General features: G+C 33.3%; 1 protein-coding gene across 1 annotated transcript in view; it reads left to right on the forward strand.

Annotated features, from left to right (window-relative positions):
• The window catches only part of LOC131842365 (rho GTPase-activating protein 7), a 396,667-nt gene that overhangs the window by 1,123 nt on the left and 370,350 nt on the right, over nucleotides 1-25,194 (forward strand). The gene's annotated exons all lie outside the window — the stretch shown is intronic.

The raw sequence follows: 25,194 nt of genomic DNA on the forward strand, positions 1-25,194 counted from the left end.
GTTAAATAACAAATAATAATTTTGTAATATATGTACATATAGGTACTTAGTGTTTTGTATAAGCTAATTAATTTATACCTTTAATGAATGTTAATAAAACTCATATTTGCTGGGAATGGTTATAAATATTGTTCTTTTTTCAAAATAATATAACTTGTCACAAGTGTAGTAGGTATACATACCTATTTATAACTTTATTGAGTGTTAATAAAACTCATTTTTGCTGGGTATGATTATAAATATTGTTCTTTTTTCAAAATAATATAACTTGTCACAAGTGTAGTAGGTATTAATAACTTTATTGAGTGTTAATAAAACTCATTTTTGCTGGGTATGATTATAAATATTGTTCTTTTTTCAAAATAATATAACTTGTCACAAGTGTAGTAGGTATACATACCTATTTATAACTTTATTGAGTGTTAATAAAACTCATTTTTGCTGGGTATGATTATAAATATTGTTCTTTTTTCAAAATAATATAACTTGTCACAAGTGTAGTATACCTATTCATAACTTTATCGAGTGTTAATAAAACTCATATTTGACGGGCATAATTATAAATATTGTTCTTTTTTCAAAATAATATAAATTGTCACAAGTGTAGTAGGTATTAATAACTTTATTGAGTGTTAATAAAACTCATTTTTGCTGGGTATGATTATAAATATTGTTCTTTTTTCAAAATAATATAACTTGTCACAAGTGTAGTAGGTATACATACCTATTTATAACTTTATTGAGTGTTAATAAAACTCATTTTTGCTGGGTATGATTATAAATATTGTTCTTTTTTCAAAACAATATAACCTGTCACAAGTTCAACACTATTTACCGGCAGGTAGTGTCTGCTCACTACCTACGTATGATAAAATTTCCGTTTAGTGCTGTCGTGTCGCATTTCTTGGTACGGAGGCGATGCTTACGCGTCCAGTACGGTAGGTAAGTAGGAAATATTAGCCAAGGTGAGCTAGATTCTTGCCGGGCTTGTTTATTTGTCGGGTACTTTATTATGCGGCGGCGCGGCTCCGACTCCACCGGCGGCATTGTCATACCGCGAAGTGACGTAAGGCGTTTATCGATAAAAAAATTGCAGAATCTCTACGTCACTAGTGCAGTATACTATTTTTATTCTCAATACATTTTATCGAATTTTGAAACCATATGGAGTCTATTCGGACTTTATACAGGGTGGTCCTATTTTTATGAGTTTTTTTTAACGTTCCACCCGTTGTGAAACCTTCACAACGACTTCTATAATAGTCAGGTCATGTTTTAACAGTGAAAAAGGGACAGCACGTTCGAAGCTAACTTAGGTTTATTAAACACTAGCTGTACTCGCGACTTCGTCTGCGTGGAATTTAACATAAAAGTTAATTGGAGATTTTTTTAAATAAGTAGTCTAAGTTACTCCTTATTACAACAGCTACCTACCAATAAAAGTCCCATCAGCTATTTCAGATATTAGCCGGAACAAATAGACAGACACAAAAATTGTAAAAAATGTTATTTTGGTGTATGTACCGTATTTATATTCAAATGCATGTATTAAAAAACTATTATATCGATGTTGCAAACAGACACTTTAATTTTATTTAAGTATATGTATAGATTTTAAATCAACGTAATTAAAATTCTGACGTGGTGGTAACTACCATCCACCACCAGTACGGGATGCTGACCTTAACACGCCCATAACCCCATAAAAAGGACCCATAAAAAACGGACACAAAAAGTCTCCGCCATTATGTTGCAATCCGAACATTTGAATATTCATGGACTTTTTGGTAGATACCGCAAAATGAAGTAATATATAATATAAGTAATATCTATACATATAAATAAAATTGGATTGTCTGTTTGTAATAATGAAATAACCGTTTTTTACTACATGCATATGAATATAAATACGGTACATACAAAAAATAACATTTTATACAATTTTCGTCTGTCTGTCTGTTTGTTCCGGCTAATCTGTGAAATGGCTGGACCGATTTTGACGCGACTTTTATTGGCAGGTAGCTGATGTAATAAGGAGTAACTTAGACTACTTTTATTTTATAAACTAATTAAGTTTTTTATTAAATTCCACGCGGACGAAGTCGATCGGACGAAGCGATATGAAATATTTTTTTTAAAAACTTTGACTGACTTTGTCATTAGTTAAACGGCAGCCATTTTGAATAATTCAGACTCAGACGTTTGGTTTGGTTTTGAAGTTGTTCTAAAGAATTGTTTTGTACAAGTTGCAAATTTGGAAACTTGGCAAACGAACTGACGGCCCGCCCGATGGAAGTAACTGGTGCCTATAGACATTATCAACCGACATAGAAACCGACTTAAAAAAAAAGAGAAAAAAAGAGAAGCCGCGTGTTAACACTAGTGAATTATAATATGTATTGTATTTAGTTAGCTTCTGCATACGACTTCGTCCATGTAAGCACTATTGGTTGGTTTAGTTTATTTAGGGGTAAGTGATAACGGTTGTCCACACGTACCATTTAAAAAAAATATATAGGCTAACATTAAAAACTATGTACACCCCTAAGTTTTCACCCTTCTATCACCAGCTATTTTTTAATGACAATTTTGATTTATATGGCAAAACAACGTTTGTGAAGTGGGCTAGTTTTATATATATACTAGCTGTACACGCGACTTTGTCCGTGTAGAATTTAACAAAAAAGTTAATTAGTTTTACTTCATTTTTCTAAAATAAAATTAGCCTAAGTTACACCTTATTATATCAGCTACCTGCCAATAAAAGTCTCGTCAAAATCGGTCCAGCCATTTCAGAGATTAGCCGGAACAAACAGACAGACAGACAGACAAAAATTGAAAACAATGTTATTTTGGTGTATGTCCGTATTTATATTCATATGCATGTAGTAAAAAACGGTTATTTCAATATTACAAACAGACACTCCAATTTTATTTATATGTACAGATACAGAGATATATTTGCAATTAAAGTAAGTAGAGATAATTTCATACAGAATATAGTACTTATATTTCTATCGTCTGTTATTAAAGTGTACTTAGAACGTAGTCGTAAGACCTAACTGCTAAGTTAGGCTTCCCGCGGAGGATGTAATGACTGCAACTTCGGTACATGTTAACAAAACTACATTCTACTTAGTCCAAGATTCTCAGTTAAAACAATATTTAATACACAGTCTTTCAGAGTTACCATTTAACGGGTCGCTTTGAAATTTATTTTTTGTGTAGTAAAAAAAGCTTATATCAATATTACAAACAGACACTCCAATTTCATTCATATGTAGAGATACATATATATAGAAGTATAGAGAGATTTAGAGAGAAATATAAGCTGGTATAGAATAAAGTTGAATCAAAAATAAATGTGTATTTACCATAGAAAATATATATTCCGAATTAAATGAAATATGTAAAGTAAATTATCGTATTCATATTAAAATATACAAGAGCTATTTTTTCAGTATGTTTTTTTAGTATATGATAATGGAATGGTGCACCCGCCTGCGCTAACGGTTTACGCTGGCGGGGCACCAGTGGAGGATGATAAGATGAGCATGAGATCAGGTCAGTTAGCCAGATGAGAGATTACCCTGGAAACCATCGTGATAAATTCCAGATGAATTTATCACGATGGTTTCCAGGGGGAACCGCGTGGAGGTCAACCTGACATGGTACATTGCTAGATGATTGCTGCTGATCATTGCTGATGTTAATGTAATGATGCACACATCTTCTCTAAAGGTATACGGCGAGGCTCATTGAATGAATGATAGGCTCATATTGAATGAATGATTCATAGTGAATGAAGTCAGGTTAACACATCCTGATAAATTTACCAGCAATTCATAATAATAATAATCTTAAAGTCCACTATTCCCAAGCAACCTATAAATGATATTTCTATTTTTACGACCTCGGTGGTCTGGCGGTTAAGCACACCGCTTTGCGACCGATGGTCGCGGGTTCGATTCCTCGCACGTCACATACATTTGTATTCATGAGTATGATTGTTTGTATCGGTCTGGGTGTTTTCTATGTATACTTAATATGTATGTATTTACAAACAAAAAATATCTATGTATATCAGTTGTCTAGTACCCATAACACAAGCTCTAGCTAGCTTAACTTGGGTCTAGATGGCGCTGTGTGAATTGTCCTGAAATTATTATTATTATTATTTTGCATGCGGGGCGCACTTGATAGTAACTGCACAAACTATGGTGGGAATAGCTCGTTGTTAAACTAACAGGTTATAACTAGCTGGGAAGCTGGCTTGTTCCCTCACAGACCACACTACACAGTCAGCAGGTCCTCATAATAATAATCTCAGGACAATTCACACAGCGCCATCTAGACCCAAGTTAAGCTAGCTGAAACTTGTGTTATGGGTCCTAGACAACTGATACAAATACATAGATAATTTTTTTTCGTAAATACATACATATTATACATAGAAAATACCCAGACCGATACAAACAATCATACTCATGAATACAAATATTTGTGTCGTGCGAGGAATCGAACCCGCGACCATCGGACGTAAAGCGGTGTCGTCGTCCTCATGATGTACTTACTTATATGATAGTCTATACATATAAATAAAATTGGAGTGTCAGTTTGTAATATTGAAATAATCGTTTTTACTACATGCATACGACTATAAATACGTTACGGACACCAAAATAACATTTTTTACAATTTTAGTCCATCTGTTTGTTCTGGTTAATCTCTGAAATGGCTGGACCGATTTTGATGAGATTTTTTCGTATGTAGCTGATGCAATAAGGAATAACTTAGGCTATAAACTTAATTCCACGATTCCAAATTTAATTTCCACAATCTATAAAGTAATTCCAAGGTACAGCTAGTTAGAAATAAGTTTACAGACTCATCTGACAATATTATAAACTGCATATATATATATACTGCGGCGCTGCCTTAGACTAAATTGAAATCGAAAGAGAAATAATGTTTGAAATAAACTTAATACTTGTAAACACTTTTGATTAGTTTTTTTTACAGCCATTTGGAATGTAGATTAAGCACAAGAGCGAATGTGTAGCCCGCTGCTTTTTACACATAAGTCTTAAAAAAATATCATTTAATGAGTAATTAACGGAAAAAAAATCCTTGTTGCAAAGGTGGTATCATCCTTGTGGTAAATGGTAATATTTTAGTGCTACGGGTTTGAAGCTCATTCATTCATTCATAATTTAAGAGCTGTGCTCTTGGAGGAGCTCCCGCCACCTTCCACGATCTTCTATCAGTCCTTTTAGCTGTTGATACGACACGACTCCAACTTTTTCTTTAACTTGCTTGATATAGCTGTGTCTCGGTCTTCCCCTTCCTCTCTTTCCATCTATTTTTCGTTCAATAATGTTATTAATTAGTTCGTCGTGTCGTATCAAGTGCCCCAACATTTTTCCCGCCTATTCTCAATAATATCTATGATCTGTCTCTTTTCTTTAATCCTTTCAAGCACTTCTTCATTCCTTATTTTATCTTTCCAGCTAATTCTTTCCATTCTTCTCCAACACCACATTTCAAAGGCTTCCAGTTTGTCTCTTTCCTTTAGCTCGTCAGACTAAGTTCAGAGGAAGATCAAATTGTAACTCTAAATATTTCTAATACATGATCAATATAGCATTATTCAAATACAATACTGAGTTTCAACCGCGACAAATACTATATTTGTTGAGTGTTATAGCAAACCGGTTGCGCGTAATATTTGCCAGCAAGTGTTGTGGTCATCTATACATATAAATAAAATTGTAGTGTCTGTTTGTAATATTGAAATAACCGTCTTTTACTACATGCGTATGAATATAAATACGATACATACACCAGTAAAGTCCTCGAGTGGCGACCACGGACCGGAAGACGCAGCGTGGGAAGGCCTCCAGCAAGGTGGACCGACGATCTGGTCAAGATCGCTGGAAGGCATTGGATGCGAGCAGCGCAGGACCGATCGTCGTGGAGATCTTTGGGGGAGGCCTATGTCCAGCAGTGGACGTCTTCCGGGCTGCGATGATGATGATGATGACATACACCAAAATAATTTTTTTTACAATTTTTGTCTGTCTGTCTGTCTGTCTGTTTGTTTTTTCCGGCTAATCTTTAAACGTCTGGGCGGATTTTGATAGGACTTTCTTTGGCAGGTAGCTGATGTAATAAAGAGTAACTTAGGCTATTTTTATTTTAGTAAAATAAAGTTAAATTCCACGCGGACGAAGTCGCGTTTACAGCTAGTTATTTAAAAAGTATAGTCACTTGACTGGTCGCTGTTATCACAATGATGTCATGATGACTTGGTTCAATTGTCAAACAGTCAAATATTATTTTAATCATAACTGCTCGGAGGTTAATGAGATGTAACTATTTAAATTATTATTATTATCTCGTATTAAGTATATGTATGTATATGTTCACAATCTACCCTGTAACATCGTAAGCACAGATTATTATATTAGAGTCCGTTAGTTTTCAGTTCCCGCGTCTTCACTTCCCCTCCCTTACCTAGTACTGAACTGACCGTACAGCGGCCTTGACGCGCACGCGCATTGTATTGTGAATTAAAATAAATTAGAACTGTGTTAAACCTACTGTGAAACTGGAAAGCTAGCGAAGATACCTTCGAAACCCTGAAGCCCAAGAAATCCGCAGAACCATACAGGTACGTGACAGACGCTTCCCTATATATATACATAGTAAATTCCCTAACATTTTGGTAGCAGAGAGTATTTTCCCTAACAGTATATATTTTATTATATATACTAGCTGTCCCGGCAAACGTTGTTTTGCCTTAAAATAAAAAAAAAATAGGGGTGGACTACCCCTAACATTTAGGGGGATGAAAAATAGATGTTGGCCGATTCTCAGACCTACTCAATACGCTCACAAAATTTCATTAGAATCGGTCAAGTCGTTTCAGAGGAGTATGGGAACGAAAACTGTGACACGAGAATTTTATATATAAGAATTATACAGATAATTTTGGTACCCATAATTAGGGGTTGATTCTGCGTACTCCATATGGCGGTAGATTAAAAGAATAATACAATGAGAGAGAAAGAAAGAAATAATCTTTGTTTATGTAAACTTAATATACGCATATTTGAACAGTCTGTCTGTCTGTTTACTCCGGCTAATCTTTGAAATGGCTGGACCGATTTTGACGGGACTTTTATTGGCATGTAGCTGATGTAATAAGGAGTAACTTAGGCTACTTTTATTAAAATAATTAAGAAAAATTCCACGCAGACGAAGTCGCGGGTGTAGCTAGTCTATATATATAAATAAAATTGGAGTGTCTGTTTGTAATATTGAAATAACCGTTTATTGTTATATATTATATATTGTTACACTTTTAACCTAATAAAAAAACTAATTAATTATCATAGAATGTCTGCATTATGTCTGGCAAAAGTCAATGAATATCACTATTGCCTTTTACGTTTACCTGCATCATATATAACATATAATATACTATGCTATCAAGGTTAACAACACAATTACAACACTATATGTTGAATGGTATTACGCTGGTAATGGTAGTTTACAATGTTGGCCACACGCACGCGAACATTCGTCGAACCAAGGACTTAGTTGGCAGTCGTAACGACACCACTACGTTTATAGAAACCCCATCAAAAACAAAAATGTGAAATGATAGCCGAGTTCAATATTATGATATATACCTTGATTGTTGACTTCTACGACAAAAGAGATGAGATCTAAATGGGTGCCAAGTTCAATGGTCTGTCCTGAAATGTATTTATAACAATATAAAAATCATTTCTTCTTATAATTTACGATAATATATTGTAGCCTAAGGTCTGACTTGGCTAGTTCTCATATACTAATTATTACTTTCGATGGCTAGTTACTAATAATAATAAAATAGGAACCGACAAGTAACAGGTTTAGAACTTGCGAAGGCTACAGTATATTTCGTATATGAAACATTTTTTCCTTTATATTCACCTAATTATGCATGCCAAATTTGAACTTCCTAGATCATCTGGAAGTGGGTTATAATTTTGATCTATAGTTGATCAGTGATAAAAATGACGATATTTGGACATTAATATCTAAATAACCGTTTGAGATATGTTTATGAAATTTGGAACACATTTATCTCGCAGGTCTCAATATATGAACCAAATTTGACAGGTTTATGTGAAAGAGTTTTTGGATCAAAAGTAGTAGGCTCCAAATGGTTCGTGTAAAACTACACACGGTGCTGCTCCCCAGTTCTCTTACTTGAACTCGGCTTTGACACGCTCCCGCGTGTCTAGATACGCCCGAGCAAGTCGCTTTGTTGGTTTAGCGAAGGTGGACCAAAATGTTGTAATTCTACCGAAGTAGGACCAAAATGTAGGCGATAGAATGAGTGGACTGTATGTGTGATGTATAAATCAAATAATGGATAGAAAATGGTAAACACCTCTAATGAAGATACGTGTACAAACGGTTGTAAGGCAAAAAGTGGCAATAAAATATATGATCATTCTATAAAAAAAATACATTTAAAAGTGATAGAAAAATAAACATATAAAAATGTACAGAGTTTGCAATGCGCCTTTTAAAGGTATTTTATTTATTTCTATTCTATTTTATTCTTACGTAAGACGGAAAAGTACTTTTATTGAATACTAGTTGTACCCGTTCGTTCGCGTGTAATTTACCTTTATTATTCAAAAATAAAAGTAGCCTAAGTTACTCCTTATTACATCAGCTACCTGCCAAAAAAGTCCTTTCGGTTCTGCAAGAAATCGTTAGTATGGGAATTCCAAGTGTATTAATAGGTCCCGAGGGGTCATAATGTCCATCGTTTCTTATGGCTAATAATTATTACCGGCTCTACTGACGTTTCGACGCAAACTTACACGCGTGACGTACCGGTACAGTCGGCTCCATAGATATAGTGGCGGAAGGAATTATCAATATTGTATTGAGATCTCATAAAACATACAAAATTAATTCTTCTTTGTTCTTTAGGTGCTCCTATCGGAGCGATGTTTACTTTGTCCGCGGCGGTCCTGAACAGGAACCTGGTGCTCAACCCAAACCACAGCTTGAGGTTTTTTAACCAGGAAGTACGGCGTCTGCCTGGTCTTTGGCAACCCTGGTTTTTTCCTTGTATTATTAATTGCAGAAGACTGTTTTTCATTCCGCATTATGTGACCCAGGTATAGCAGTTTACGGCGTTTGATGGTGTTCAGTACTTCTGTCTTTTTTTGTACTCTTTGGAGAACAGTCTCGTTTCGCACTCTATCCCTGCACGATATCTTTAACATTCTCCTGTAAACTCACATTTCTCCTGTACTACAAACTCAATAGTGATATACTATCTAAATATAAAGTTATCTAAAGTTTTTATATATATGTATATTCAATATTGTCTTAGACGCAGTCATTTGACTGTAGTACTTAGTTTAACGATAGGAATGTACGATATTTTTTATTCAATGTAACTATATATAAATAGGTAACGTAAACATAAGACTTTGTATCTTGGAATATTATATTAAAATGAATTATAATCTAAATATACTTATATAACTCAAAGATGACTGACGTAATGATCTATCAACGCACAGCCCAAATCACTGGACGGATCGGGCTGATATTTGGCATATATATTATTTATATCTGATATATAAGTCATAACATCTACCTGCGTAGATGTTATGACTTAAGCATCCGCTAAGAAAGGATTTTGATTAATTCTACCCCCAAAGGGATAAAATAGGGGATGACAGTTTGTATGGAACTTTGTCAATTTTAAACCGATCGGGCTGAGACTTTGCATGCATAAATCTACTATAACGTAGGCATCCCCTAAGAAAGAATTTTGATAAATTCCACTCCTAAGGGGATAAATTAACGAGAGTGAAGTCGCGGGCAAAAGCTAGTAGTGGTATAAAAATGTTAATGTTAGCGGAATTAAACAAAATAAATCTATTAAGTAATGGGGCTGAGTGTACGTAAACATAATTTACGGGCAACGTACATAAACGTAATTTACGCAGCATTTGTTATAATGTGGAGCGAATCATTACGTGCAATTTATAACTTGTCTCTCATTACTCATTACGGACCATGGAAATTAATATGAGACCCCTGTACAACTATATACACATATATATATATATATATATATATTTGCCTGCAGATTTGAAGGACATTGGAAGTTTATCACTATTCAAAAATAAATCAATATTGTTACTAAAAAAAAATAATTATAATTTAGACGAATATTTTTTATGAACTGTACTTATATTCAAACACAATTGTATTATTGTTTTATGAATAAATGACTAACGACTAAATTACATATATAAACGACACTTATTGAAATAAACTTTAATCATATTTTTAATCAACATTCGTTGAAAAATCTAGTGACGGTAGATGAAAAAACTGCTGTCACCTATCTACAGTGACATCGCTGTTACTCCAGTCAGCTCGTGACCATGGCTAGTGCAACCTAGTCGAATCGGCGAATTATTCGTGTTAAGAACCGGTTAATAATATAAATAATGTTCTAGGTGTATCTTAAAGGCAGTAAGAAGTCCTGTCAAAGAGGCTGCAACAATAATCGAATACATCCTTTCCTTTTGGGATCTATAACAAAACAATGCTTAATGCTTAATAGAGGGATTGTGTGATGAACAATCGAACAAAACCTGCCGTGGCGCGAGTATTTCATAATTACAGCCGACGTGGTCAAAATGTCTTGTAACGTAAGAGAAAACAAAAAAGTCATCACTGCTCGGTTTGAATAAATATAATTGATTCTAAGTAAATAATTAGTTTATTAGCATACAACGTTATAATTTATTTATCTCATTGCTTTCTTGATTTAATTATTTTAGAAATATGAAAGCGTAGCGGTTTTTGTATTGATTGCCGCATGCATTCTTATGTAAAATGTGAATACTATAACTATCAGATGGCAATTGTAAGTAGCTTTGACGTGGTCTAGTGTTTTGAGTAGTCATGCTCACTAAAATGTCCAGACTTGTGGCGGCGTGGTGGGCCGGGTCATTGGGCTCCCTAAAATATGGTCGAGCGCAGTGATGGCTGGCTCATCCGTCATACTCGTGAACGGGTGCTGCTTGTAGGGACTGGTCTGCTCTAATCACTATGACTGATTTCCCCTTATTAATTGTTTAACCAGTTGGTTATATATTCAATATTTTTTCTATTTGAGTATTTAATTGAATTAGTGCTAATTGGTGGTTTGTATTCACACACATAAACTTAAAAATGTAAAGTAATAATAAAATTATTTAAAAGAGCAACACGCAAGTTTCTTGCTCGTTCTTCTTGTAATGAGACAGCTTTCCGAACGAGCGGTAGATTAAAAAAAATGTAATGACTATTCAAAAGTGCTTCAATGTAAGTTTATTTGAATAAATGATTTTCTATTCTATTCTATTCTAATGTGAGATCACACAAGGCAAACGGAATTGTGTGTACATATTAAATTTATCTACGCATAAAATTTTATGTATGAAAAAAACATATTTGTTTATTTTCTTTTATGATATCAAATTCGCTTGCCAAATATTTTACTTACTTGAATTATAAATAGGTTATACCTTTACTATTACGTCTTTATCTCTAAATATTCAAGTAGACAATCTACATATATATAATATAACTAAAAGGTGACTAACTGACTGACATAGTGATCTATCAACGCACAACCCAAACCACTGGACGGATCGGGCTGAAATTTGGCATGCAGGTAGATGTTATGACGTAGGCATCCGCTAAGAAAGGATTTTGAAGTAATAAATCATTGAAGTAATAACTAGTTATATAATAATATCTATATAAATATAATAAGTTACCGACCATAGACTATCCACTTTGCGTACCTAACTGTAAACAGAGCATCGTCATTATCTCACGTGTATAACATGACTTGCATTAACCGCAACGAATTAGCGACGCTCGGTCACAGTAGCGTAATAGTGCGGCCACGAGATGCGTTATCAGGCCGCATTCCGCGCGGCTGCACTCATTGATAAGCCGTGATGTAACGCGGGATGCTGCCGTGCGGTAATCTGTTGCTAGGGGGCGCGGGGTGCGGTGACCGCCAGTGACCCCATATTATTGTAGGTAATTAGTAAATACTATATAACTATACACTCTCGCTTCATTATTTTTTATATAAGTATATTTATTTATATGTAGAACTCAGTACATACTCTCAATGAAGTCAATAACATTGATTTTTATATAATACTAGCTTTACCCCGCGGTTTCGCTCGTGTTAATTTATCTCCTTTGGGGTGGCATTTATCAAAATCCTTTCTTAGGGGATGTCATAGTAACTTTAAGCATGGAAAGTCTCAGCCCGATCAGTTTAAAATTGACAAAATTTCATACAAACTTTCATCCCCTATTTAATCCCCTTGGGAGTAGAATTAATCAAAATCCTTTCTTAGCGGATGCCTACGTCATAACATCTACCTGCATGCCAAATTTCAGCCCGATCCGTCCAGTGGTTTGGGCTGTGCGTTGATAGATCACTATGTCAGTCACCTTTGAGTTATATATTATATATATATATATATAGATAATAGGTAGGTAGGCAGGTAGATATACAATTCCGGAATTTAAACGGCCATATACAATTGTACATATTGTGGCATAACATTGTACTGTGGGTGTGTATGGGTCGAGAATGCTAACTCGTGATCAATACCCAATCAACCGAAATAACATTCAAATTGCTGATCGCAAATATTTTGCCCGTTGAAATTTTCGACGAATTACTCAAAGGATACAGTTTCCGATCCTAATTAATCAGGTCGCAGGCACGTAGGGTTGCCAACTATCTAAATATATATAACTCAAAATTGACTGACTGACATAGTGATCTATCAACGCACAGCCCAAACCACTGGACGGATCGGGCTGAAATGTGGCATGCAGGTAGATGTTATGACGTAGGCATCCGCTAAGAAAGTCTTTTGATTATATCTATCCCCGAGGGGATAAAATAGGGGATGAAATTTTGTATGAAACTTTGTGAAATATTAAACCGATCGGGCTGAGACTTTGCACGCATACAGCTACTATAATGTAGGCATCCCCTAAGAAAGGATTTTGATAAATTCTACACCTAATGGGATAAAGTAACTCGAGCGAAGACGCGGGCAAAAGCTAGTAGTTTATAATAACGTATTCTACTTTATTTGGTAATTATACTTTACTAGCTACTCGCCCCGGCTTCGCCTGGGTGTACATGTATATGTATACCTTCCTATACCTTCTTCATTAATCACTCTATCTATTAAAACCGCTTCAAAATTCGTTGTGTAGTTTTAAAAATTTAAGCATACATAGAGACGGACAAACAGCGACAGCGACTTCGTTTTATACTATGTAATGATATACATGCAAATGAAGTATGCAAAAATATTTTATTTTCAACCTTTACTGTGATGCGTAAAACAAAATACTCATAATGGGTACTTAACGATTTGTAATTACGGAATCAAATGTTAGATGTCAATTGAGAGTTGTGACAATTGTCACAGCTCTAGTGTTGAAAGCACACAAAAATACGTTTTTAAAGCAATAAAAACATGGAATTTGAAAATACTTTATTTTTTCTTGTCCAAAACAGTTTATACGTTTTATTGTCAAAAAAGGTTGGCAACCCTAGTGACATGCTTGAACTCCAGTGTAATTGGAGTTTGCAAATGTGGAATGTTACAGTAATTGAATACTTACTTATTGTCCTGAGATTATTATTATTATAACTTATAGATTATACTATAATAATCTCAAGATAATTCACACAGCGCCATCTAGACCCAAGTTAAGCTAGTTAAAGCTTGTGTTATGGGTACTAGACAACTTATACAAATACATAGATAATTTTTTTTCGTAAATACATACATACTATACATAGATGCATGCATACTATGGATGTAGTAGAAAAAAACGGTTATTTCAATATTACATATAGACGCTCTAATTTTATTTATATGTATAGATGTGTTATTTTGATGTATAAGCTATATTACTGTAAAGTTTCATTAAAATCTATACAGTAGTTTTTGCGTGAGAGAGTAACAAATATCCATACATCCATGCTCACAAACTATCATGTTTTTCCTCATGAATTCAAATTTTTGTACCGTGCGAGGAATCGAACCCGCGATCATCGGAAGTAAAGCAGTGTTTTAAACTGACCACTGAGGCCTTCTATTAATAATGTTACCAAAATGTACAGTTTATTTGCATCTGAAATTTAATATTGCAATTATCTCTTATGGCTTCCTGGAAACGGAATCCTTATTTAGAGCACCCTCTGTAATGTCAGCTGTTTATTCAGTAACGTTGTCCACTTCCTGGGTACTTCCTGTATTATGTTATACAGGGTGTAAACCGTTATAATCCAAGCCGGAAGTATTAAAAAAAATCTCGCCAAGAAGTGATATGGAGAATTCGCTTTTATAGTTATATTTTTAAAAATGCACCTCGGTGGTTTAGCAGTTTAGCACACTTTTTACTTCGATTCACGACATATGGTCGCATGTTCGATTCCTTGTATAATGCAAACATTTTTTTTTATTTATTCCATACTAGCTGCACCCGCGACGTCGTCCGCGTGGAATTTGACTTAATTTTCTAAAATAAAAGTAGCCTAAGTTACTAATTATTACATCAGCAACCTGCCAAAAAAAGTCCCGTCACAATCGGTCCAGCCATTTCAGAGATTAGCCGGAACAAACAGACAGACAAAAATTAAAAAATATGTTATTTTGGTGTTACATACACCGTATTTATATTCATATGCATGTAGGTAAAAACGGTTATTTCAATATTACAAACAGATACTCCAATTTTATTTATATGTATAGATTGTACATGTGAAATAGAAAGTTTTGTATCATAATGAAAAACTGTGACAATAATTTGTATTCATGAGTATGTTTGTTTGTTTACGGTCTGGAAGGTTTCTATAGTGCATATACTATATTTAATCTATACATATAAATAAAATTGGAGTGTCTGTTTGTAATATTGAAATAACAGTTTTTTACTACACGCATATGAATATAAATACCGTACACACACCAAAATAAGTTTTTTTTACAAATTTTATCTGTCTGTCTGTTTGTTTCGGCTAATCTCTGAAATGGCTGGATTGTGACGGGACTTTTTTGGCAGCTGGCTGATGTAATAAGGAGTAACTTAGTCTACTTTTATTTTAGAAAAATAAAGTTAAATTCCGCGCGGACGAAGTTATAAATAGAAATAATCTTTATTCAAATAAACTTAAGTATTATATTTTTGAATAGTCTCATTTTTTTTATTGTACCATTACAAATTATTATCTCCTAGCCACTCGCCCCGGCTTCGCCCGGGTGTACATGTATTATACATATAAACCTTCCTCTTGAATCACTCTATCTATTAAAAAAACCGCTTCAAAATCCGTTGCGTAGTTTTAAAGATTAGCATACATAGGGACGGACAGACAGCTCGCTGTAGCTGTCTGTCCGTCACTATGTATGTTTTGTTTGTTTTATTACTTTACTTTGTTTTATACTATGTAGTGATTAAACGTTGAATTCTACTGAATTTAGTTATTTAAGTTCATTGACCGGCTTTTGATTAGATTAGCATATGCTGTCATTAAATTTAATGAATGTAACGATCCGGTTGCATGTATGTGCACTTAGAAATTAGCCCTTCGATATAACCTAAATAAATACAATAATTTTAGGTTCTTTGCTGTACAATTAAATTAGTTATGTATATATATATATAACTCAAAGGTGACTGACATAGTGATCTATCAACGCACAGCCCAAACCACTGGACGGATCGGGCTGAAATTTGGCATGCAGGTAGGTGTTATGACGTAGGCATCCGCTAAGAAAGGATTTTGATTAATTCTACCCCCAAGGGGATAAAATAGGGTATGAAAATTTGTATGAAACTTTTTGAATTTGCATAAAGCTATTATGACGTAGGCTAAGAAAGGTTTTAGATAAATTCCACCCCTAAAGGGATAAATTAACGCTAGCGAAGCCGCGAGCAAAAGCTAGTAGGTCTATAATTCTTAAACTTTCGTGTTTAATATACAATAAAAATAGCTCAGGACAATTCTCACAGTGAAATCTAGACCCAAGCTAAGCAGAACTTACGTTATGGGTTAGTACCCATTGTCTAGTGACAACGGATATAAATAAAAGAAATTTATTGACACTTATTAATATGATATTATAAAAAATCAAATGACAATATATCTATACGAAATTATACATATAAGTTTTAAGTTGGCAACACAAATACTTAAATACATTTTTTTGTAAATACATAAATAATATAGATAGAAAACCCTCAGACAGATACAAACAATCATACTCATGAATACAAATGTTTGTGCCGTGCGAGGAATCGAACCCGCGACCATCGGATGTAAGGCGGTGTGATATTTAAATATATTAATAAATGTTTATAACCGCTATACTACCGAGGCCGTCTGTCACAATACTGACAAAATGTTAATTTTAATATTATGCTATAAATGATAGAGTAGTCAATTCTATTGTAGTTCCATTTGTTTTTGTTAATTCTGATGATTATTTTTATAATCAATAAAGAATTTCAATCTCATTATCAAAGATAAAAAAAAATCGTGATTTATTTGATCAAAGTCTATTATTATCGGAGATAATCGAAATATATATAATATAAGACATATCTATATAGAAAGCCACATCTATCTGAACGGATTTCATGCGGTTTACATCTATCAATAGAGTGGGATCTGAGAAAGTTTCACTTTAGGCGTGTAATTCGTTGTTTTGTATAATTGAAAAACTCGTGAGAAACCGGGGCGAGTCACTAGTAAAGAATGATATGAAGTCATAAAGGTAATTATTATCCATTGCCATTCAAAAATAATATCAAAAGCAAATGAGACAGCTGGAATTGAATACAGGATCTACGGTTAACAAGCACTCAACAACTGAGACGTCGCCGCTCAATTCCCTTTTCCCGGAGGGAGCGTAATAAAACGGACAGACAGCGATAAAATGGAAAATACATAAAATACAATGATACTTGTAATTGTAAACAAAATGTACAAACGGCCCTAAAGTATAAGAAAGTAATAACGAAGCTGAATCAAAGCGACGTCTAAGTAAATAAGCACGGTACTTGTAACTTCTTTCACGACATCGTAAAATCTGAACGATGAGTCTGCGAGACCCACGTCCCTTCACAGATGTTGTTGTGACGTGATGTTTCTCTATAAAGGAAAGTCTTTCTTTATAAGAACTAACTACTCGCCCCGGCTTCGCACCCCGAGTGTACATGTATTATATATATAAACCTTCCTCTTAAATTACTCTATCTATTAAAAAACCGCTTTCAAAATCCGTTGCGTAGTTTTAAAGATTTAGCATACATAGGGACGGACGACAGCGACAGCGATTTTGTTTTATACTATGTAATGATTTTGTGTTGGACGTTAATTTTTACAAAACGGTTTTAATATTGCGTTTAAGAAGTTTAATTTTTATATGACTAAATGATATTTTAATATTCATCTTTCTCCGGGACAAGTATTTACCTGTCTCAGCTTATAAAACCAGTTATTAATTAAAAAGATTAATTACAATGATACTCGTTCAGTTATTAATGTAATTTTTATTTATTCACTTTTTTTACACTATATAATGAAGAAAGAAAATGTAATATATTGATCTGGCATAAAAGTAAAATGTCCTACACGATTCGATGTTGTTTCCAATCGCAAATAGCCATTAAATATTTCTTAAATATAAAACGCATCATTTTGAAAATGGAACTTCGAACATAGAGCGGCCATTTTGTCTTGTATTTTTTTTTAATATAGAACTATCTACAAGTCCTGTCCTCGTACAGAATCATGATATCTTTTGTTAAAAATTACATTAAAATCTGTTGCGAATCCGGAGCGGTTAGTAAATATATATAGTAAATTATAATTCTAAGAGTATTTCTTATGTTTTATTAAAACATTTCTGTTATAAATCTATTTGTAGTAAATAGGGAAATTGCTCGTTTAACTGTTATAACAATAGGTACTTAAAACAAATAACATTTGCCGAAGCATGAATATTCTGTGACCCTTAAAACTAAGCCAACTGGCAATCCAATTAAAACGCAGCCAAATCAACAATACCATATTATATTGGTTTAGGGTTATCGATATCAGACTTTAGCATCGAGATGATAAATCGATTTTAATCGAATAAATAATTTCGAATTTTTCCAAATTACTATTTAAGCCAAGTGTTTTCTCTTATATCGATATCAGTCTTTAAAATCAAGATGATAAATCGATTTTAATCGAATAAATAATCACGAAATTTTCCAAATTTCTATATATGTAAAGCCTAGTGTTTTCTTCTATATCGATATCACGCTTTAACATCGAGATAAGTCGATTTTAATCGAATTAAATAATCTCAAAAATTTTATGTTACTATATATATAAAGCCTAGTGTTTTCTTCTATATCGATATCAGACTAACATCGAGATGTTAAGTCGATTATAATCGAATTAAATAATCGCGAATATTTTCTTGTTACTATATATGTATAAAGCCTAGTGTTTTCTTCTACATCGATATCAGACTTTAACATCGAGATGATAAATCGATTTTAATCGAATTAATAATTACGAAGATTTCCAAATTACTAGTGATTTTTCCTTATATTTTATTAAAATAACTTAATATTAATATTTTTAAATATCGACATGGTAAGTCTGAGGTCTGAGTAAAAACTTTCCCAAGTTACTATATAAAGCCTAGTGTTTACATATAATATTTTATTAAACAATTTGAAATTGATGTTTTTTGTTAGGAATGTCCTGTTTTATTGTTGTATAAGTTAATATATTTCTATTAAGTATTCTATTACCGATTTCATTGTCAGTTTATTCTTGAACTCGTTTAATATCGAAGCTTGTTATTTTCATTTAAATAACTAGCTGTTATCCACTGCATCGTCTGCATAGAATTAAAATAAATAAAACTTCAGATTTTTTTTTTATTTTAATAAATTAACCACTTCAAAATTTCAATCGAAAATCGATTTCCAAATATCGATTAAATCGAATCGAGATCGGAAACCCTGCATTAGTCGAATGCATTCAACACGGTGAAATCGTGATACTACCGAGTCGGGCTGTATAGAAATTCGAACTGCGGTCAAAGGGTGCTGCTATAACTGTCCACTACGTTTATGGCATAGCAATTGTTTACATCTCCGGTATCTCGTTACCGGTAACGATACAGGTAACGACAGCTGAGGGGTTAAACGGTAATTTCTCCACCATTTCAGAATATTACCTGCGTCAAAATATGTTTCTAGTCATATAATGAGGTAAATTTACATTTAACATATTATGGCCATGCTATAGAATATTAAATGTATATATTATATATCCATATATATGTAAATTGTATGTAATAACATGGTATTAATGTTTGGTTCAGCTGTTGCTTGTAATTTGTATTCACGGAAAGCACATATTTGTATAGGTAAATAGAGTGATAGTGTAGGTTCTAGAACCTTCTAGGTTAGATCTACACTATAAATGTGACGGCAGAATTAAAAATATGATTGTATTTTTTTTAAATTGACTATTTAATATACTTGTATTCTAAAATTTATGTGTATGTTTGTAATTCCTAATTAACAGCTTTTCACTGAAAGCATATGAAAATATATATATGGTATATATATTTTCATCATTTATACCAAAAAAATAATTTCAATAATGTCTTGTGTGTCTGCTTATTCTTATTAATCTCTGAAACGGCTGGACCTATTTTGACTAGACTTTTACTCGCAGATAGCTAATATTATAACGAATAACTTAGTCTAATCAATTAATTAATTTATTTATTTTGTAAAATTAATTTATTTTAATAAATAAAGTTAACGTCGTGATACGTCACTGGTAACCGCTATTGGTATATAAAATTAATATACAATTTTACTTTCCTATCTTTGAAATCACCTATTGTCAGAATTAATTTTAATATATTATTTCAAACTGTACTAATGAGATATTGAAACAAATAACATAACTTATAAGATAAAATATTGAATTAAACTTAAATTAAAATAAAAACACACCTAAATGAATATGTAGCCGCCTGTACAGGGGCAAGTGCAGTATCTAGACGTGTTAAAACAATTTATATTGTATAGAGAACTGTACATTCAATTTGTTCGTTAGTTTGTATGGCCACTTCCAATTCCGAGCACGTAGGCCAACGGTTTACAATATTGTGTTTGTTCCCATTTGTGGCCATTTGTGGCCATTTGTTCCTATTTGTAATCGAAGGTAATTGCCTCACCGGCACCGAGTATCAGCTCCGTGTCATTTACTTTGTATTCCGGTCGTTCAATGAATTTAGTTTAGGAGTTATGGGTACAAATGGTTTTAAACCAACTTCCAAAATGCATTCGTTGTTTTTTTTAAGATGGGGCAAAATAGGTACTTATAACATACTAGCGGTGCCCGCGGTTTCACTCGCTTTAAATTTCAATATAAAACATAGCCTATGTGTTATTCTGATGCATAAGCTATATTACTGAAAAGTTTCATTAAAATCGGTTCAGTAGTTTTCGCGTGATATTATTAAGATATTTATTAGGGATATATATTTCGATGTAGTTATTTTCAAACGTGAAATATGGTTAATCGGCCATAACACAAATAATTTTATGCTAAATAAATCTAATCAAATTAAATAAAATGTATTTATTTATTTGTATGAAATCATTACATAGTATAAAACAAAGTCGTTGTCGCTGTCTGTCCGTCCCTATGTATGCTTAAATTTTTAAAACTACGCAACGGATTTTGAAGCGGTTTTTTTAGTAAATAGAGTGATTCAAGAGGAAGGTTTATATGTATAACATATGTACACCCGGACAAAGTCGGGGCGAGTAGCTAGTTGGGTATAATAATATACAATAATCTATTAAAAAAACCGCTTCAAAATCCGTTGCGTAGTAGTCACATAGACGTTGATTACCAATGATTCTGGCTGCTCGGTTCTGAATGCGGTCAAATGGTAGTAGCTGGTATTGTGGTGCTCCCGCCCAGAGATGAGAACAGTATTCCATATGCGCGGATCTGCGCCTTGTATAATTGCAAGCGATGGGCCGCCGTGAAATACCGTCTCACTCTACTGAGCACACCAGCACACACCTGACACCTTGTCCTCCAAATGTTTTTTGGCAATTTTACCTAAATGTCGTTTGGCTAAAGTTAGTAATTCGTTTTATGGCAATTGCGTAAGGTTTTACAATAAAATACCAGAGTCTGTTATAAATCTGCCAGAAAAAAGATTTAAATGTCAAATAAAACAGTTCCTTTGCAAAAAGCTTACTATAAAATTGAAGAATTCGTTAACGATAATAATGTTTTTATAGAAAAACTTTAAATCTATAGCACTGACAATATTATCTGATTACACTAATAATGAGTGCGTAGCGATTTCTATGTTGATTATCGCATGCCTCTTACTTGTTATACTGTAATTAATTATTTATATAAAAAAAACAGCAACACTCAAGTTTCTTGCTCATTCGTCTTGTGATGAATCTGCATTCCGAATGAGTGGTAGAATCAAAATATGACTATTCAAAAGTGCTTGTAATGAGTTTATTTGAATAAAGATTATTTCTATTTCTATTTCGAACGTCACTGGATATATCAACGCCAAGGACCTCGAGATTTGGCTTCACATCAAGGAGAGTGTCTTGAAACTGAGGAGATACGATGAATGGATTCTTTTTAGCAGGTTTTCCACCTCGCCAGTACCTAATGTTGGGAAGTAGTACGGAGTTGGGTAAACAAATTCATTATTTAGATGACTTTGTCAAAGGTCGCCACGCCGCATTCCTGGACCGGTTTCTGTTGCTTATGAATTTGTAATTCGCGATTTGTGACAATACGCATCGCGTAACTACAGCTTCGTGTACACTCGGCCACGTGAAACACTATCGTAAACAATTACATTACTACCAACAGTAAATTTATATTTTGTTTTTTTTTAGTTAGGGTTACAAACAATTGTTACAATCATACAATTATTGTATGGATCAGAGTGCTGACCCATAAAGGCGACGGATGAGAGACGATTGCATGCAACTGAAATGCGAATGTGTGGTGTGACAGGAATGGATAAGATAAAGAATGAATACATCAGAGGAAGTATGAAAGTGGCACCGATGTTAGAGAGGTTAAAGAGTAATCGTCTATCGTGGTATGGGCATGTAATGCATAGGAATGAAGATCATATCCTAAGGACGGTGTTACATATGAATGTGGATGGTTATAAGGGTAGAGGAAGACCGAAAGAGATGGATGGACTGTGTGAAAGATGATATGGTGAGAAAGGGAGTAAATAACGGAATGACTGCGAACAGAGATGAATGGAAGAGAAAAACATATTACGCCGACCACAAATAAATGGGATAAGGAAGAAGCAGATGATCGTTATGGTTATGGTCTAATTGTACAATTATTTAACACGGCATGCGAAATAATATATAAAAGTTGTATAAAAAAAATCTTAATTTATCTGTTTCTCTTTTGTTATGGATTATGCTTATTATCTATTACTTCTTATGTGTACATGTATGCGTGTGTGTATCTGTACGTGTGATGAAGTTTTATATATAAAATTAAAAAATAATATAAAAAGTTTATAACCTGATTAGATACGAGACGATCTCACCTACCCCCTCCCCCCATATTTGCCGAACACACTGTATGCTACAACTATTCGATTTAAAGTTATTTACCTAATAAACTAAACTTATGTGCTATTTTCTTACACTTGTTAATTGAATTTTGCTTGTACTCGTTTTATTTGGATACGAATAAAGATTTTTATCTATCTATCTATGAAATAAGATTTCTCCATATAAAATCGTATGTTTGTGAAAACACGATGATTTTAGTGGATATATAATATGATGAATGAATAAGAATGCGTTACATTACTCATTAGAATAGAATAGAATAGAAAATAATTTATTCAAATAAACTTACATTGAAGCACTTTTGAATAGTCATCACATTTTTTTATTCTACCGCTCATTCGGAAAGCTGTCTCATCACAAGAAGAACGAGCAAGAAACTTGCGTGTTGCTCTTTTAAATAATTTTATTATTACTTTACATTTTTAAGTTTGAGTGTGTGAATACAAACCACCAATTAGCACTAATTCAATTAAATACTCAAATATAAAAAATATCGATTTTAACTGTTAAGTTTCTATTGCATTGCATTGTGTACCTACATGTTCATGGGTATATATATATAATCTTTAGTTGTAGTATAAAAATAAGTCGCCACTGCTGACTGTTCGTTTATATCTTTTGAATTACGCAACGGATTGTAATGCAGTTTACAGCAATAGATAGACTGATTCAAGAGGAAGGTTTATATGTATAATACATGTGTATAGAACAAGATGAGAAATTCAAAGATTTGTAATGCATGCGAAGACGAGACGGGTCACTAATCTATATATATCTGTCTGTTTGTTCCGGCTAATCTCTGAAATGTCTGGACGGATTTTGACGGAACTTTTTTTAGCAGGTAGCTGATGTAATAAGACCTTCGTCCGCGTGGAATTTAACTTTATTGTTCTTAAAGTAAGGTAGCCTAAGTTACTCCATATTATATCAGCTACCTGACAATAAGAGTCCCGTCAAAATCGGTCCAGCCATTTCAGAGATTAGACGGAACAAACAGACAGACAAAAATTGTACAAAACGTTATTTTGGTGTATGTACTGTATTTATATTCATATTCATGCAGTAAAAAACGATTATTTCAGTATTATAAACAGACAGTCCAATTTTATTTATATGTATAGATTAAATATATTGTATACACTATAGAAACTTCCAGACCGTAAACAAACAAACATACTCATGAATACAAATTATTGTCACAGTTTTTCGTTATAATAAAAAACTTTCTGTTTCTACCTAAAAATAATAATATATAAAAATTAGCTGGTAGAGAATGTCACATGTACAATCTATACATATAAATAAAATTGGAGTGTCTGTTTGTAATATTGAAATAAACATTTTTTACTACATGCATATGTATATATATACAAATACGGTGTATGTAACACCAAAATGTATATATAGTATAAGTTAGAATGACATTAACTTAGAAATAGGAATACCTTGTTTTCACTTTAAGTTACTTTGACTTTGCCAATATTTAAAGATGTTGATATCGGGCAAATGTTTGAATTCGTAATGTCGTTTAAAATGTTTGCAGAAGGTGACTTTCCAACAACTGTGTCGGTAACATGAGTTGTTTCGTTGTGTGTCAGTTTTTTTGCTTTAAATTAGATAGATAGATAATAGATTTATTGCCAACATACGACAAAGTTTCATACAGACTTTCATCCCCTATTTTATCCCTTTGGGGGTAGAATTAATCAAAATCCTTTCTTAGCGGATGCCTACGTCATAACATCTACCTGCATGCCAAATTTCAGCCCGATCCGTTCAGTGGTTTGGGCTGTGCTTTGATAGACCACTATGTTAGTCACCTTTGAGTTATATATATTTAGATACAAGTGTGATTAAATTATATTTACTGCTGTATATCGACTGAATGTCTCCATCAGTTTCTAAGTTATATTTCACCATTCACAAGACCAGGTTACGGCGACGCATCGCAAATATTGATCTCAGAAACCTTAATTTTTTTCAGCAATTTCAAATCCTTCGGGGCTGATATTTAGGTATTTCATTTATCAGATCTTTGACATCATATTTACAATTCTCGTTACATGATTGATTAACTTTTGTAGCAGAGAAAAAACATTAAGTCTACAAGCTCAGTAGCGATGGACTAAGGTCTTGGCTACCAAAGCATGAGTCTAGGACCCGTAATTTTTAAAAATACCTAATGCAAATTATGTCATGACCGAAAAATAGGCTCGGAATTACAATCTCGCCTAATTCCCTTTATCTTAATCATATTTATAGACGCCTTGACTTACAAATTATATATCTTGCTTGTCCATACGACTAGGATTTTTGAAGACACATCATTATTTGCAAAACTCGAACTTGACCGGCGAAGGCAAGTTC

Source organism: Achroia grisella, unplaced genomic scaffold, assembly GCF_030625045.1.
Source record: "Achroia grisella isolate CSIRO2021 unplaced genomic scaffold, CSIRO_AGI_Agris_v1 utg2167, whole genome shotgun sequence".
In the NCBI taxonomy this organism is placed as follows: domain Eukaryota; kingdom Metazoa; phylum Arthropoda; class Insecta; order Lepidoptera; family Pyralidae; genus Achroia; species Achroia grisella.